Genomic DNA, 14,498 nt, shown 5'->3' on the forward strand with positions numbered 1-14,498 from the left:
AAAGTTATGACTTTATTCTCATAATATTAAAAAAAATTCTTGTAAAGTTATGACTATTCTCATAATATTACAATTTTTTTTTCTCGTAGTTATGACTTTATTCTTGTAATATTATGACTTTATTCTTGTAATATTATGACTTTATTCTCATAATATTACAACTTTTTTTCTCGTAAAGTTATGACTTTATTCTCATAATATTTAAAAAAATGTTGTCGTAGTTATGACTTTATTCTCATAATATTACAATTTGTTTGTCGTAGTTATGACTTTATTCTCATATTACAATTTTTTTCTCATAAAGTTATAACTTTATTCTTGTAATATTACAACTTTTTTTCTCGTTAAGTTATGACTTTATTCTTGTAATATTATGACTTTATTCTCATAATATTATGACTTTATTCTTGTAATATGACTTTATTTTCATAATATTACAACTTTTTTTCTTGTAAAGTTATGACTTTATTCTCATAATATTAAAAAAAATGTTGTCGTAGTTATGACTTTATTCTCATAATATTACAATTTGTTTGTCGTAGTTATGACTTTATTCTCATATTACAATTTTTTTTCTCATAAAGTTATGACTTTATTCTTGTAATATTATGACTTTATTCTCATAATATTACAACTTTTTTTCTCGTTAAGTTATGACTTTATTCTTGTAATATTATGACTTTATTCTGTAAATCTCAGATGCTTTTTCCCTCAATGTGGCCCTTATACTCCGTAGTAAATTTGCACTGTGGCCCTCACTGCATTAGACTTATATACTATATACTTAGACTATAAACTGTGTTACCTTCATCACAATGCTCAAATTTTTTGCGGCTCCAGACAGATTTTTTGTTGTTGTTGTTTTCTGCCTAAAAAGGCTCTTTTTATAGTGAAGGTTGCTGACCCCTGACCTAACGTATATATTCTTTTAACAGCCGTTGAGCAATAATGTGTTGCACTTCTATCGTTACTGTTATTTCTGTGGGATTTTATTTGAAGTAAAACTCTTGTTTCACCTCCTTTGGCAAGCTAAGTGTAAGCCCCTAAGGTTATCTTGTGAACATGTTGAACAGGTATACAGGTATATAATAACAGTAGTATAATTATTGCATTTTAAATAGTGATTTTACTGAAGTAATGACGTTACCGTAACTCTTAAGACTAATGACTGAACTTGAGTGTTTATTGGTGCAATACTGCCTCTTCTCAGCACTGGGGCGCCATTGCACAGAAGGACCACAGACTACAGTCTATGATAAAGGACATGACATGGTATAAGCAGCTACTAGTGTTGAATTAAAAAAAACAGATTAGCCTGCATCTTTAACAACCAAATTTGCATTTTCTTCAGCTTTTTCCACACATAGACTACTCTTATTCTAGCCGATAGTTTCACAGGGCAGACCTGCTCAGTATTAAACTAGCTGCTTAATAGTCTGTTGTATGAGAATGGTTTCTAGTAATAGTCTGTTGTAGGAGAATGGTTCCAAAGCCAGTACAAAAATAGGTCAACACACTGAAGGATTTAAGCTAATTCTTTTACATTCAGACCAGCATAAATCATCTAGCGTTGCAAAAGGCATGCTGTCATTCCAAAGGTGTATGGAAAGCTACTTGAGGATTCACTAGGGTGCTGTTCTGCAGCTGCCAAGGTTTTTTTTTTTTTTTTCCTTCCAGAGGAAATCCATATACCTTACATTTGTCTTAATGAATTCTGCAAGCTAGCAATCTGCTCTCTTCCGGTGACTCATGCTGCTCTCTGGACCAAAGCTGTGCAGACTTCAGCTCTGACCTGGAACACTGTGTTCGCCTTGGTTTTTATTATTACTACTCTGCCACACACACACACACACACACGCACGCACACACACACACACACACACACACACAACAAAATGTTTTAAAGATTACACTTTTCATACAACCGCTCCTTCCTGGTTCATTTTTATACTAGACACACAACATCTGCAGATGTAATGATCTGTAACTGTATGCTCATGGGAATCAAACGTATTTGCATAGATATTAATATGGTGTAAAGTATTACCATGGAACTTTAATAGGCTGCTCTATCAAAAAGTAAGCACAACTACAAGCCAAGTATACCTTTCTGTAGGCCTATAAAGCAAGAATACTTAATTATACTTTTCTTAAGTATATCTTGATCAAAATATTAAGTACTAGTAGGCTTATAAACCAAGAATACTTAGACTTTTCTGTATACTTGTCAGTATAAGAAAACTATACTTAGACTTTTCTGTATACTTGTCAGTATAAGCCAAGTAATTTGATTTTTCTGTATACTTGTCAGTATGAACCAAGTATACTTAGACTTATCTGTATACTTGTCAGTATAAGCCAAGCATACTTAGACTTTTCTGTATACTTGTCAGTATGATCCAAGTATACTTAGACTTTTCTATATACTTGTCAGTATAAGCCAAGAATACTTAGACTTTTCTGTATACTTGTCAGTATGATCCAAGTATACTTAGACTTTTCTGTATACTTGTCAGTATAAGCCAAGGATACTTAGACTTTTCTGTATACTTGTCAGTATGAGCAAAGTATACTTATGTATACTTTTGTTAAGTATATCTCTGATAAGTAAATATAAAGTAAACTGAATTTATACTCTCTTATTTTAAATTTAAAAGAAGTACTGTATACTAATAGCACACTTCTTTTTGGTAAGGGAACAAGCGTAGAGTTTAATGGAATACATTAGTACAACTTTTGACATGACTGAGATTAGAGGAAGGAAAACTTTTTTCTCTTTGGTCACAGGAGTGCAAAACTTTTCTTTTTTGCCTGACAAAAGGACTCTGCATGTTATGGAAAAGTTGTTTTTTCATAGAATCTGCTATACCAAAATGATAAAATAATAGTTTCATATAAACGGTCATTGCAGTTATGGCCAGTTGGGTCACATTTTATTTTTTCCTGTGCTGCATACACTAAGTTGACATAAAAATGGTTCAGCAGGGTCACAGGCTCTGAGTAATACCCATGGTAATATTAAAACCCAAGTTGTGGTTTGTGATGTAACAGGATGCGTTGTCAGAACGAAGATATGGCAGAGAAACAGACTTGAGGTTTCTACATGTCATCACTGGTTGACGTGTAATCAAGGGGATGAACATACTGTATGCTGCATCACTGAAATAACAAAAGAGTCATTTCAGAAACATGACATTTAAATCCACTTTCCGTGGTGATACTGGTTGGTTGACTTTTCAGATGGCTCTGGGGTATTTTGTGTTATTCAGAAGTGCACAGTTAAGCTGGGGAGGGAGATAAAGTGGATGCCAAGTCAACTACAGTCAAGGGTCCAGATGTTGCCAATGCACGGCATGCTTGATAGCCAGCTGTGTTGCCAGGTTGTCCAGTAGCAAATTAAATTCCCACGTATACATCATCACGTTGTCAGCGAAGAAGATGAGGCACTGAAAGGTGATGGGGCTCAGCACACATAACATTCTGCCGTGTTTGCTCTGCTATGGGTAGACTCCTCCACGCAACCGAAAATATCTGCGCTGACGTTCCACAGCGCACAAACAACATGACAAAATGTGCACTGTGTGAGAGAAAAAACTCAAAGCCAAGGCCGAATTTAATTTGAGGCTACAGAGCACGCACACACACCGTAGAGAAAACACAGTAGAATTCAAGAGTTCGGTGGTGATGGTTGCGTCCGAACTCGGTTTTATGTGCTGGAGTCGTACAAACACTTTAATTTGGATGCAGCGAGGGAAGGTCAGTCAGTCAGTGTCCTCGCAGGACCTCTCAACAGCTTCTTAAGAGGGCTGACTCATAATCCCAGCAGATGAACTGAGCCAGTGATGGTAAACACAAGAACATTACAGTGCATGGAAGTGCAGACGGTGGTGGTCCAAGAATAACCGCAGCATTCTCTTTGTGCTCGCCCATAGAACCACACAGCTGATGCCAGACCAATCAAAAACCAGTCCAACTCAGTATTCTGTGGTGTCTTTCTCTTCCCCTCCAGTCAGTGAACTTGGTTAACAGAAAACATCTTTCATGAATTTATTTTTTCATGCTCTTAGAGACATCAATACCTTTTTTCATTTTTTATTTTTTATCAATGGCATGCTCCTACATTGACACAAGGACACACTTTATTGATTTTATGCAGATTTGGAGAGTGGTTTTAGTTGTTTTAGTAAACGGACATTTATCTCCACCCATGTTTATGTAAGGTACAAATTGGGCAGGATTCAAATATTGTACATGTTTGTGCAATCCTGTCAAGGCCAAGGTTACTTTGCCAGGATACACATAGCAGTCCTCCAGACCCGTCTCTGGTAGACTCTCTGAACACTTCAACCTAACTTCTTTCCCCCTTTCCTCTTCTCTTTTCCTTTTTCACTGGCCGGATGCCACACCACATTCAGCCAGTCCAGAATATCACTGGAACCCCTAAAACCTCAATGTAACATCAGGATATAAACCAATGATTCACAAAAATTGCAGAAGACTCTTAGTGCAATAATGTGGAAATGTTGGCTGACGAGAAATTACAGTACTTAAAGAAGGACACAGCCTCACACATGACCAAATATGATCATAAACAGGCAAAAAAGATTTTTAAAAAGTAGCCACACTAGCAGCATGGCTCTAAGGATGGCATTATCTGTCTGTTTGTCTGAATTGATTGCCATCAAATTTGGTACAGGTATCCATCTTGCCAAGAGGATGAATCCTAATGACTTTGGTGATGCCCTGACTTTTCTTCCAGCGCCACCATCAGGTTAAAATTTCAATTTGTCCATACTTTGGGATCGCGTCTAGAAGGGAACCCGCAAATTGTGAAAACTTACAAAAACTATTGCGAGACTCGCTGCCCGATGACCTATCCTGACGTTAACCATTCAAGGTCAATGCCTTGCCTAACTATTCGAGGTCAATGCCTAACCTTAACTATTCAACTTCACTGCCTAAACTTAGCCCTTCGAGGTCAATGCCTAACCATAACTATTCGAGGGCAATGCCTAACCTTACAGGTTACTATTCAAGGTCAATGCCTAGCCTTAACTATTCAAGGTCAATACCCAGCCTCAACTATTTGAGGTCATTGCCTAACCTTAACTATTCAATGTCAATGCCTAACCTTAACTATTCAACGTCAATGCCTAAACTTAGCCCTTCGAGGTCAATGCCTAGCTTTAACTATTCGAGTTCAATGCCCAGCCTCAACTATTCAAGGTCAATAACCAGCCTCAACTATTTGAGGTCAATGCATAACTTTAACTATTCAATGTCAATGCCTAGCCTGAACTATTCGTGGACAATGCCTAACCTTTACTATTCTTGGTGAATGCCTAACCATAACTATTGAAGGTCAATGCCTAATGATAACTATTCGAAGTCAATGCCTAACCTTAACTATTCAAGGTCAATGCCTAGCTTTAACCATTCGAGGTCAATGCCTAATCTTAAGCATTTAAGAATTAATGCTCAACCTTAGTGAGAGTTTCGCAATTTGCGTGTTACCTTCTAGACGCTATCATACCTTGGTTTATGACCAAGTACTTGCAAAACTAATTAGCAAATGTTAGCATGCTATTATTCCAAACAAGATGGTAAAAGTGGTAAACATTATACTTGACAGTCAGCATGTTGTCATTGTCTTTATGAACATGTTAGCATACTAACACTCACAGAGCAGCTGGCATGGCTCTAGTAGACTCTTGTTCTAAACTTCACTTCACTGCTGTGTGTTGCAACAAACAACTTCACCTACATGAAATGAATATAGTGCAAAAATAACCCGAGAATGGTATCTGTCCTCTCCCCCTCAAATAGGCTCCGTTTCACCAAACAAAGATGTTTTTCTTCTGGTTCGGAAAATACTTTCCCTTCATTGATGAAAAGATATACTGCATTCAGAGATGAAATTACTTTCCAAATGGCCTCTGACTCACCATCTCTATTCCCAGTGCTCTCTCGCACTCACCCCCCCACACCCCCTCCCTCACCGCCTCTCCACCTTCACGCGTCCTTGTGCATGTTCTATCTATTGTAACTGTATACAGCACTTAGCACTTCAGACGCAGACAAACCAGCTCAAGGACAACCGCCCACTCTTGTGATGCTCATAAATAGACTATTTGTCCAGGCTTACCAATCACCTTACCCACCGAGCCTGTGTGGGTGCTTTATGGACATTGTGTAGCTCGCACCGAAATAGATCTCCACTTCTGCTGCGTGAGGATGGATTCGGGCCTCCAGCCTGCAGTGTGAGACCAGTTTGCACAGGGAAAAAGCTTTGTTGTGCCTCTGAAAATGAACAATAATGACTCACAAAGTCTATCCCTTTAGAATGTGTGATTTTGTATCATCCGCTTGCAATCTGTAGCACACTAAAACAGGTGGTCTCACCTCCGCAATGCTTCCCAGAATGCAACACTCTCCCAGACTGTGTGGGACATGACCGTCAGCACATTCCTGGAGAGCTGGATCCCCAGAAGCAACAATTCCTCCTTCCTCTCTTCCCTCCCTTCCTTCCTGCCGCCCTCGTGTCCTCTCCTTCGCTTCCGTGGATTGCATCACTTCGTCTGCCTCCTGGCCTCTTCTGCTCGGACCCTTTAATCACATATGGCACACACACACAAAAAGTAAATGTGTGCACACCGCAGGCACACACGAATGCAGACACACACACACCCACTGCGGGCAGAAGGCACCCTCGTCAGTCCTCGTACTGGTTTTGTGGCTTCAGTTGGAATTTTATGGTTGGTTTGAGCAGAGGATTCTGGAGGCTTTCCAGCTGCCCTCCAAAGACTCTTTCTCTCCCTCCATCTCTTTGTTCCTTCCTTTCAGCTTTTCTCCTCTTTTTTTCCTTTCCTCCTCTCTTTCCTCCCCCCCCCTCCCTGCATCACCCGCTCGCCCTCAAGGTCAGAAATATCCTGTGGTTTAGGTTTGATCCCCTTGGATATGCCTTCTCTCTCTCTCTCTCTCTCTCTCTTTCTGTCTCTCGTTTCCTTTTCTGTCTCGCTCGTGCTCGCTCAGGGACACACACACACTTACTGTAAGCATACTCTAAGCATTCCCATACAGGAAACACATGCTGGGATCAGCCTAGGCGGGTCTGTGTGTCTTGCAACACACACACACACACACACTCCCACCGGGGGTCAACAGTCTATCCGAACATGTAACATTCAGAAAGAAAAAAAACGCATAGTTCTCTGAGCTGAAGTTGTCATCACCGGAGACCTTCTTCATCTTAAATCCGATGGTTCAGTGACAGTAAATAAAAGAGACTGAGCCTCTACTTCTTCCCATGGAGTTGACTCTCGCAGCGAGGCGACTGCACTGACCGTAGCCAGGTTAACCCTGTTCCTCTGGGTTCACCTATTCTCTGAGTTGTGTAACATGGCAGGGGTCCAGCACTTGTGTAATAACAGGGGCCTTGGCTGGCTGAAAGAATGCCAGTTCAACCAGTCATCCTTTCGGGTTATTGCAGGAAAGCAAAGTCTTGCCTAATTAAAGTCCTGATCCGGAGTCTCTCCTGTGTGAGCATCAGTCATGGTCATACAGATGTTACGTTAAGGTTTTCTACGGGAAAATAAAAGTTTTTCTTGGGATCTCCTTAACACTGACATAGAGAGAGCTAAATACTGACCTTGGATCTGTGTAAAAGAACCCCATCAGACATTGAACCGGCTCTCATTTTCCTTCAAGGCAAATTTGTTTTGTTTGGTAAAAAGGGAACAAGGGGTGGGTATTCTTGCCTCTTGCAACCATGTGGGACTTTCCTCATTATTTTTTATCACCACTTCGCACATATACGGGCCTCCCAGCATGCCGAACACTCTGCTGACATATCTGGCCTTGAGCTGAGTCAATCAGTTGCGGGGACAGGAGTTTTGACAGGGATTGCCGTATAGCGCCGTTTCGGATTGACGCCTTAACGGGTGGAATAAGAAAGGCTCTCCCAGTAAAATAAACCACAAAATAGTTCTCGGGAAACGCTGCACCATGCTGTTTCGGTTCCTGCTTGTTGACACAACGGCTCAAGACGGATTGTTTTTCAAATACGCAACCGGGCCCGTCAAATATACAGTGTCAAATTAACTTTGGGGTCGCCTCTCAAATGTCTGCGTTCTCCATACGGCATTTGTCCATTTTCTTTGGGTGGTGTCCCAGAAGTGAAGGAGACCACAGACATGAAAATACCTATGTGAAATGAAGCCTAACCATACGGCCCACAGTCTCTCATGTAATAAAGCCGGCTTAGATTGTTTTGTTAAATTATTCTCATCATAGCTTAATTCTTTATATGCTGTTGTTTTGTTTTTTTTTTAACATATTTTTATTATTTTCAGAACAGAAGGCTCACAGCAATGTTATGATATGCTGTTGTTTTAAATAGAAAATACATTGCCTTGTTTGATTTATATAGCCACCATTACTTGCTTCAGAAAAGGGCTTCATAACATAAAATACTCTCGCACTGGGTGAGAAAATGAGGGCGGTATTTGTTGTACAGTTTCTGAGCATCCAATCCCTGAAGTAAGATCTTGAATGCTGACCTATTCCCTTTTTGACTCTTTGTGGATCGCCACAAAATCCTGATAATCCCAAGAAACACAGCTTTCCTCTAAGAGCCACCATTTTCTTTTTGTTATGAACCCCGCTCGCCTCTCGACATCCTTTTGAAAATGTCCAAAAATGGAGAGGAGAAAGGAAAAAGAGCATGGGGGGGGGGGGGGGGGGGGGGGGGGGGGGGGGGGGGGGGGGGGGGGGGGGGGGGGAGAGGGGAGTATCTGACAGGCTGCTCCAGCGATGAGACCCATGACTGACACATTTACTGTGGAACAAGACATCTATGTGAGTGTGTGAGGGAGATAGACACGGAGTGAGAAGACGAGATAGAAATAATGCCTCTCTCTCTCACACACACACACACACACAGACAAATGTTAGCAGAGAGTGTCTCTTTCTGTCAGCTGAGTGAAGTCACGGGACTGAAGCTCCAGTTCACTTAATTTCATTCCATCCAGGCTGGCGAGGAATTCTGCAAGGGCACAGGCATCTCAGCAGGACTGCCATCTCTTTATACCCCGACTGTAAGCCCTCGCTGCAGACACTAATGTGTCACTTTTTCCATAATGAGCTCTCATTTGATCTGCTGCCATCGAAATGGCCCTCCGTCCAGACAACTGTCAGTGTTTATCCGTATTATGAAGATAACAGGGCCATCTTCTGTGGTTTCGGCGGTGTCAGATGAGTGGAGTGTGGAGGAGATTGTCAGAGGAGAGGAGAATGATTCATTGTGTTGCTCTATAATTGAATGATCCAGCATTCATCGTGGGCATGATGGTGAGATCATCTCCCACCATTAGGCCTCCTAGCTGGACTACAAGGACAGCAGCGCTGTGCACACACAATTAAAGGACCATACCAGTGGTTTCCCATGTGTTAACCTATGAGCTACAGTTTGCAAATTCTTCACTTTACTAAGAGTATTTTCTCAAGCAGACAATAAGTGTTAAGAAATCCCACTTTAAAGAGGAACACCACCTAAATTAAGAATTCCAGTATGTTATTTCAACGGGAAAGTTCAATCAATATTAGTGAACATGTGCTCCTCTCTCTCAAAGCCAGAAACCAGAGAAGTAAGTCTCAAACTTGTGATGTCATAAGGTATAAAGTCTGGAGCTGCTCCACAGACAATGAATGGGAGACTGATTTTGTGTCTCGGTGCCATCTGTAACATATTTCCTAATTCATTGTCTACGGAGCAGCTACAGGCTTTATTCCCTATGATGTCACAAGTTTGAGTTTTAGCACTCTAGTTTGGGGATTTGGGAGAGAGTTGTTCATGTTTATTAATGTTTTTTGGACTGTCTTAGACCATAGGAATAACATGTATGAATTTTGAAAATGGGTGTAGTTCCCCTTTAAGATTGATATCCCACTTTACAGGAAGCCATTGGTTGCCATCTATTTCAACCAAGTGTGAAAGTCATTTAGCAGCAGCTTGAAACTTCATTGAAACAGTAATCAATCACACTAACCATTAGTCTTTATGGTTTTCCAATGTTACTTTCCTTGACGATGCATTCAGGAGCTTGAGATTTGAGAGCTGGCATGAACCTTTTAGCAAAATTCATGTTTTCGCTTTGCTTGTCTTCATGTTTGGATTTCCCAACAACATTTTTTTATTTTTTCAATCCAAGATGATCTTGATGACATCACTGGGGTTATTTTTTCAGACTTTACAAAGCTCCAACAAAAGATATCATACAACTGTTTTTTCACAGACTGAGCAGTACTCCTCATGATGAGTAAACTGATCTTCATGTGTAAAATCAGTGGAGTGCCTCTTTAATGCTCCTTTAATGGTCTAAAAGATTCAAATTGACCACTATGGTCAGCAAATGGCTAAATGAAAGCATGTTTTACATAGCTTTCATTTGAGGGGTTAAGCTTCCACTGACTGACACTGAGATAATATTTCTTACTTCATTCTTTCTTTAAAGGTGGAGTCGGTGATTCTGGAGAAAGATTGTTGATATTTGAACTTGATCACCAAATCCCTCCTGTCAGTGCTCTTTCAGAACGTTAGCATGTGCCAGATTTACCGTCCCTCCTACTCCCAATGCCTGTCTCTTACAACATACATGGCCTTTCCCCTGGGTCATGTTTAGATCTGATCTGAGATCTGCAAAAACTTGCAAAAAGTCTTGCGAGACAAAGTCAATGCCTAACCTTAACTATTCAAGGTCAATACCTAACCTTAACTATTCAAGGTCAATGCATAACCTTAACCATGTCGGGAGAGTTTCCACAATTTGTTGGTTCCCTTCTAGACACAACCTTTCCCCTGTCCTGGCTGGAATAGTGCTGTGTGGCTTGATCCGAGCCACTTTGTTTGTTTCCCATTTACAGAGCCAGGGCTGTGTGCCCTGGCTCTGCACAGAAGGGACAGCTAGCGGACCCTGAGGAAATATTTGCTGAATTTGACAAAAAGTGTATTGGATTCTTTGTGCTTTGTTTATGTTGCCGGTCCGGCCGTATGCCAATGTTAGTGCATGTGAGTCTCAGTGTTTGCCCCACTGGCTAGCTAATGCTGCGCTCTGCACTGCGCTCGGCGTTGTTGCATAAGCGCAACGCCCACCCTGTGATCCCCCTCAGGTTAACACGGTTAGCTCTGTAAGTGCTGTTGCCGTTGTTTGCACTGTTCGTGCTGTTAGCACCGTTAGCTGCTAGCCGCCGGCTCAGCCGTCGCCATGTTGAGAGCCGTACGGACGCAATCCCTCAATTAAAGATATGCTCTGAATTTCAAATTGAACACCTTTCAGCTTTGCCTTGACAATCTTCATTGCACATCTGTGATGTAAATAAACTTTTAACAGCACCATAAAATATTAATTAACTTAGATTAATTTGTTGCCTAGGGTTAGTCTGTGTGTTTAATGACCTGTCAGTCATCTTATTATTAAGTGAAGGTTGTAATTCTGTGCTGAGAATTTTGGTGGACAACTATTATATTTATTTTTTTGAAAACAGATGATACCCTTAAGCACCATACACGGTCATGATAGAGAAAGCTGCAGTGACGAAGGTTCTTTGTGAGAGATAGGAGAAGGTGCTTCATTCGCCATCTGTATACTGTGTGTGCCTACAGTACAGTACAGACTGTCCCTAATGTTAACAGCACAGATACTAATACTCTCAGAGCTTCATAGGTTAACACTGAGATGAGAACTATGCTGTATACTGCTGCTGATATTTTAAGCATCCTGTCAGATTTGCCTTCATGCCCGTCCTGCGCTCACTTAATGTCTCGCTTCCTTTTACGTATTACAACAAACAAAAAGATCACTGTTGGAGCCTATTGAAGTCAGATGACACTTCTGATTACACTTCATTAGTTGGGCACAGTGCCATCGTGACATTGTGTGTGTTTGTGAAGCAGTAGCAGAAGTAGCGTCGGGGTCACCTTGACTTTGCCACTGCAGAGCAAATCAGTAAGTTAGAGAGGGCAATCTTTTTCGCATTTGTCTAGCGAGTCTCACATCAGAGCACAGAGAAGCAATTTACCCTCTCAGCATTGCACAAAGTAAATACACAAGCTGCAGTCATAACCTCGCCTCCCTCTCTCTCTCCCTCCCTCTCCCCCCGCCGCCTTCCTCTGTGTGCACCAGTGATAAAAGGCACGAGGACAGGAGAAAGACTACTAGGTACACAGGTAGATGGACAAAATGATCCAGTTTGCCTCATTAGAGAGGAAACGTTATGTTCCCGGCGATCCTAGCAGATCCGGGTTGTCATGGGAACCAAGCGGCATTGTCGCAGACTGTTTTCCGCGGGCTTCTTGTCTGTCTGTCTCTCCACATTTGCTCTTCATCAGGGACACTCAGATCACTGATATTCTACACCACGAGGCTATGACTCATACACATCTTTTTTTTTTTTGGCATCTGGAACAAAAAAAGGGGTGGAAACAAAATGCACACACACACACTAGATACACAACACCATGCACATATACACATATATGCACATATACTTCAAATGCAAAGATGCACATAACTGTATTTCTAAACCTATTACAGCAGCATGGCCTCTTAGGATACAAAGGTTATGCCTTTTTCATAACATGACAGATGTGCGCAACACCATGTAGCCCTCATTTCTGAGTGGTTATCTCCGTGTCCGTCTGCCTTTGTGATCTAGGCTGTTTCCCCCCTCATTATATATCAGGTAGATTATGCGCTTTAATCGCCCTTTAGTCTCACAGATCGGCTGATGCGCTCAGTGCGTTTCCTGCTTATCTAGGCCACCAGATGTCAAAATGTGGGGCCTCGTAGAAAGTCAGAACAGCATCCTCAGCAGCCGGGCAGACAGGCAGGCAGAGAGAGGAGAGGAAGATGACTGATGATGGAGGAGAATGCCAAACTTTGTAAGGAGGAGAGAATGTGTGGAGGGGGATGTGAGAGAGACATGATGCAGGTGTTGTGCCAAAGATGTTTCAGGTACACGGAGGTGATTTGAGATGAAGATAGGGAGCCCAGCTTACTCAGGCCTGGCGTAGGACACGCAATCGCGCACACACACACACACACACACGTACCCTGAGGTGCAAGGTAGAACAAAGCGATGAGTGACCCAGTGTCTCATCGTTCTCCTGCCATTGCCTACAGCTGCTTCATCAAAGCCTCTATTCTGGCACCTCTTCATGTGCCTGCCTCATACACACACACACACATGTACACGCACACATGCATGCTTGTCTCTTAGCAATTTATCTTTCCTGCCAGCTTGATCTGGCCGCTTATCTCTTCAATCTTTTCCTAACTTGGATGGACACACACACACACACACACACACATACACCCCTCTTTAGACAGGCATTAACTACATATGGCTTAACTACATTCCACATATGGATCTATGGACACAGGATAAAAAAAACACGCACAAGACATTTGATGTGGATTCTGTGTCGGAGAGAAAGCCTTTAATCATTACAATCCCCTCTACTGCAGCATCTTCCCTCAGTATACTCCTCCTCCTCCTCCTCTTCCTCCTCGCTTATAGATCATGTGCTTTCAATGTTGATGATTCTCAAAGAATCCATATGCGACGGTTCATGTATGTGCAGCATTTTTCTATCTCCTATACCAGGTGTAATATTGTATAACATAAGACCCAGCATGCTCAACTTGCGATTAGACCTTGAAGACTGGGTGCTGGATCCTTAATGAAGATGATAAAAAAAGGAAAGACTAGGATAGCACTCCAAATAATTAGAGTTAGAGCTGTCCTAGTGTGTCCTTATTTATAATATACAGCAGCCAATTGTAGGATTAACTTTAGTATACAGTCATTTCTGTAAATGAGACCTTAGTCTTGTACCAGCAGCATCGTAAGCATCCTATTTTCTCAAAGTGAAGACCACATTCCCATTAAATCCTGCTTTCTGATATGAATAGAACGCTGCTGGTTTGCCTCCCTGGCTTTGCTTCATGGTTGCATGCAGAAGGATAAACACATTAGCTGTGATTTTTCAAGCTGCCTTTTATTCGGTCCACTATATCTTCCATTTCAAGACATTTTTCCTACAGGGAGAACAGATTCATAGCAAAATGTGACCCAATTCTTCTAAGAAATGGTCTTATTTCATCAAGGTAAATATTCCGTCCTCTTAAATCAATGTGATTAGAATTTTAGCTATGCAAATATCTTAGCATAACACCTTTAATTGTCAAGCTTAAGCACCACCTGACGCCTCCGTGTGTGTATTTTCAGCATGCACCTGTCATCTTGACCTTGAAAATTCTGACTTTGCTCTGTTTATGTATTGCTTTAGCCGTGCTGTTGTTTGTGCTCAAAGCTTAATCTTAATCATTATATTCCAACACAGTAACTCCTTTGGGATTTAGCTCATATAAAACCTGTGTGATTTCCATTAATCTTCGAGGCAACATATCTTTGCAACTGTTCGTAACACAGGTAATAGG

Source organism: Sebastes umbrosus, chromosome 18 (assembly GCF_015220745.1).
Source record: "Sebastes umbrosus isolate fSebUmb1 chromosome 18, fSebUmb1.pri, whole genome shotgun sequence".
Taxonomy (NCBI): domain Eukaryota; kingdom Metazoa; phylum Chordata; class Actinopteri; order Perciformes; family Sebastidae; genus Sebastes; species Sebastes umbrosus.